This window comes from Gossypium hirsutum, chromosome A05 (genome assembly GCF_007990345.1).
Source record: "Gossypium hirsutum isolate 1008001.06 chromosome A05, Gossypium_hirsutum_v2.1, whole genome shotgun sequence".
NCBI classification, from domain to species: domain Eukaryota; kingdom Viridiplantae; phylum Streptophyta; class Magnoliopsida; order Malvales; family Malvaceae; genus Gossypium; species Gossypium hirsutum.
This window is the reverse complement of record NC_053428.1, coordinates 53,471,091-53,475,769: the sequence shown is the minus strand read 5'-3', so window position 1 is coordinate 53,475,769 and position 4,679 is coordinate 53,471,091.

Genomic DNA, 4,679 nt, shown 5'->3' with positions numbered 1-4,679 from the left:
TGCATAACATCATATACAACCAATCGGTTAGTAAACTTTTATAAAATGAACTTGTAACAATGATCATATATATAAAAACTCAAATTAGAAAAATAAATGATTCAATTCTTATCTAAATCATTTCAATATTTCCCATTTCATCAGGTTAAGATTTCTCCCGATAAAACTATAGTAACTTGAACTCGGATACACGAGACTATTTTGCTCACACAAGCTGACATCGTATCAAGGTTATGAATCTAGGATACATATATAACTAAGAATCTATAACAAATATTGGATCTTATATCATCATGGAAATCCCTGATCAGTCTCGTATTTAACCCTAATGACATACCATATGTATCCTAATCTTTTACTAAGTTCACATGGGCATAATTATTGTAATAATATAATTTCAAGCCTTATGTTAGAATACATATGTCAAAAAAAAATCTCTAAACATGTAACATTCGTATCTGTACCTTGTACCCTTTAGTATAGCCAACATTTTCATGTTTTATGATTCAGCCCATAATTAGCCAAATATGTCAATTTCTACAAATTCACTTAAATATAAACATACAATTGAAACAAATACAATTTAAAAAATAATTTAGTAAGTTCCATTTTAAATTGCCTGACAAAACAACAAACAAATGGATCTTTAAGGACTAATAGACAATTTTACCTTTTCTTCGATTATCTACGATTTGGGTTAATTCCTGATCTATACAATTTTTCAATTCAATTTATGAAAACTTTTATGCCATTCCTTAATATGCATCAACCAATTTAATTTCCTTTTTCAAATTCCCTTAAACTTTTGCATTTCATTCAATTTAGTCTTTAAACTCAAAATATCAATATATTCCAATTCCGAGCTTCGAGTTCGAAACCGATCTTAATTACATCCTTTTAGGGCCTTCTATTATCAATAATTACAAAAAAAACACATAGAATATTCAATTTATACACTTTAGTTCTTTTTAACAAAACCAATAATTAAAATTTACAATCTAATCCTTTTTCACACCTAAGCTTAGAATCTAACAATTTAACATCAATTTCTTCAAGAAATTATTTAATGACAACTTTTAAAAACTTCAAAATTTTTACAAATTGGTACATAGGCTAGCTAAATCAAGCTCTCATGACCTCAAAAACATAAAAATGACAAGAAAAAAACTTTATTGAACTTACAAATTAAATGTTGAAATTTTTGAAAGCTTCAAACCCTAGTTTTTCTTTTTGCTACAGTGAAGAAGATGAATAAATGAAATGGCATTTGTTTCTTTTAATTAGTATTATATACTTAATCTTAATTAAAACAAATTTAATTAATTAAAACTTAATTAACAAAACTTTAAGATTAATTAGACAAAGGTTAGTGGATTTTAAATCATCCACCATTGTTTGACCCTTTAAATATAGTTTAATTACTCATTTGGTCCTTTGACTAATTAAAAATCTATAACAATAAATTTTTACAATTTAGTTATTGTACCTTAATTAAGTATCAATTCGGCTAAATTATTAGACCAAACTTATATATATATATTTCTATACTAGCCTCATAAATATTAAATACTAATATTTACGGACTCGAACAACGAAAATGAAGTTTCAAAGCCGTTTTTTTACACCACTAAAAATTAGGTTGTTACATGGCCTTTTGTCCTAATTCTTCTAAGAATGTCTCGAGTACATATGCACTATAGCCTCCACTATTTGGTTATTGGTCTTTGCAAACAGTATAACATCATTCGCAAAAAAAAAAAAAAAGAGAGAGACAATCAAACCTCTACAAGATGTACTAATTCCTTTCCATGCCCTTTTTGTTTTTACTTCAATATTTTTCAAATTTAGAAATTCTATATAGAGGATAAAGATATAAAAAGCAATGAATCTTTCCTAATTGCTCCAGAGGGTTTGAAACTGTTGGGATCGACCCGATTAAGCAACAAGTAAAAAAAATAACGGAATAAATTGAGAAATTGAACACACAAATTTAACATGGAAAAACCCCTCCAAAGAGGATAAAAAACCGCAAGCAAAGATAATTTTACTATAATGGCAAAAGAACGAATAGTACAAAAGATGCAGATAAAAACTAAACCCTGAAAACCCGAAAACAAAGAACCCTCAAATTGTAAACACAAAATTCTCTAAATGTGCTATGAGTTCTAATATCTAATGGGTGAATTTTATAAAGTTGTAAAAGAGCCTATTTATAGGCTAAATACATAGGCTAAATTCATAGGTCAAATAATAATAAAATAATCTAAACTAATCAGTGTTTGATTGAAACAAATAAACAGAGTTTAACTGAAAGATTATTTCTCAAATTTGACTGAAAATAGGAGTCATATTTAACAAATCTCCACCTTGACTCATATTTCCACAATGCCATCTTTGCCAAAGCCCACCATGAGCATATCTTGAACTATATAGGGAATTAACTGAGTCAAATTTGTGCTTAGAAACTGGAAGACTTCTAGCCTTTGACTTGTACACTGCCAAATAAAAACTAACTGGAGTCTGATTTTCACGAACATAGTGCCCTAACTTTTCAAAACCTGCATCCAAAAGAGAACCTCTCTTCAACGAAACGGTCATACCTTTTTCCCTCCTATGACCAAGTTTCCTTTGCTCCAAACGAGTTGACTTCGACTCTGTAACGGACGAGGGACGTCTGATTTCACCGGTCCCTGTAAAACCTTCCAAAATATAAAGACTGCTGATTCTTTTACCTTTTAACAAAACGAGAGCTCCACGAGATAATTTAATGTCGCTCGACTTGATGTTGTTCTGCATCCTTTCAAGTCTAAAATACTCATTGAGATGAAATTCTTTCGTAAATCAGATACATACCTGACATCTGAGAGTGTCATAATCTTCCCATCATGTATCCTAATTTTAACAGTACCAATACCGATTACCTTACTAGATGAATCGTTTTCCATGTGCACAATTCCACCTTCAACCGAATTGTATGTGGAGAACCATTCTCTATTGGGACACATGTGGAAAGAAAATCCTGAATCTAAGATCCACTCCGACGTGTGCTTGGAGTTATCGCTCATTAACACTAACAAGAAATCATCACCATTTTCATCGGTCGAATTAGCACCAACTACATCTTCCTTGCTACTCTCAGCAGCTCTTTTATTTCACAGTTTATAACAATCTGCTTTGACGTGACCTAACTTTTTACAATAGCGACACCTTTTGTATCGTTTCTTTGATGCTACCAAAATAGAAACTTGCCTATCTGTCTTGCTATCCAAATAAAACTCATTTTTGAGTTTGTCTCTACTCAACAAATGACCCTCCACATCTTCGAACGAGAGTTTGTTTCTGCCATAAATCAGGGTCTTCCTAAAAGACTTGTATGAAGGGGGTAAAGAGCACAATAATAGCATAGCCTGATCTTCATCGTCAATATGAACCTCAACATTCTTTAAATCATTTAAAAGGGTAATGAATTAACTGATGTGATCTCTAAGAAGCCCACCGTCGTTCATGCGAAATGTAAATAGACATTGTTTCAGCACTAAATGATTAGCCAAAGACTTAGTCGTATAAAGAGTTTCTAACCTTTTCCACAATGCGGATGTGGTTTTCTCCATCAATACCTCCTGCAATGCCGTATTCACGAGGTACAATTGGATTGTAGAAAAAGCCTTTTCATCAAGCTCTTCCTATTTTGTTTTATTTAGATTCTCAGGCTTTTTCCTGGTAACAACCTTTTTCAAGCTGGATTGAACTAGAATTGCCATCATCCGAACTTTCCACAGATTGAAATTTGTCCCACCATCGAACTTTTCAATTTCAAACCTTGTTGCTGCCATTTTTGAACGGGCTGATCTATGAAAATTGAACTAGCTCTGATACCACTTGTTGCGATCGACCTGATTAAACAACAAGTAAAAAAATAGTAGAATAAATTAAAAAATTGAACACAAAAATTTAACATGGAAATACTCATCCAAAGAGGATAAAAAACCACGAGAAAAAATAATTTTACTATAATGGCAAAAGAATGAAGAGTACAAAAGATAGAGATAAAAACTAAACCCTAAAAACCCAAAAATAAAGAACCCTCAAAACGAAAACACGAAATTCTCTAAATGTGTTATGAGTTCTAATATCTAATGGGTGTATTTTCTAAGGTTGTAAAAGAGCCTATTTATAGGCTAAATCCATAGGTCAAATAATAATAAAATAATCTAAACTAATCAGTAATTGATTGAAACAAATAAACAGAGTTTAGCTGAAAGATTATTTCTCAAATTTGACTGAAAATAGGAGTCATATTTAAAAGAAACTTGCTACCTTACCACAATTTACAAGGAAATCCATTGATGTAGACAATATACAACTTAGAATAAGTTGTATCCACTTCTCTAGGAAGAGAAAGAAGAAAAACCTTGTGAACGAAGTCTTGTTCAAGGCTATCATAAGCGTTCTTCATGTCTAATTTGACAATCATAGAACCCATTCGACCTTTTACTTTGTTAAAGAGTGCACAACTTCTTGCACAATTTCATCATTAACACAATTTTGGCTACCCTTAATAAAACTCCTTTAGATGGACAAAACAAGCTTAGGAAGGAGGGGTATTAGTCTTTCAACAAAAAATTTAATGATTATCTTGTAAGTTGTATTGGAAAGATTGATAAATTGGAATTAGAGAA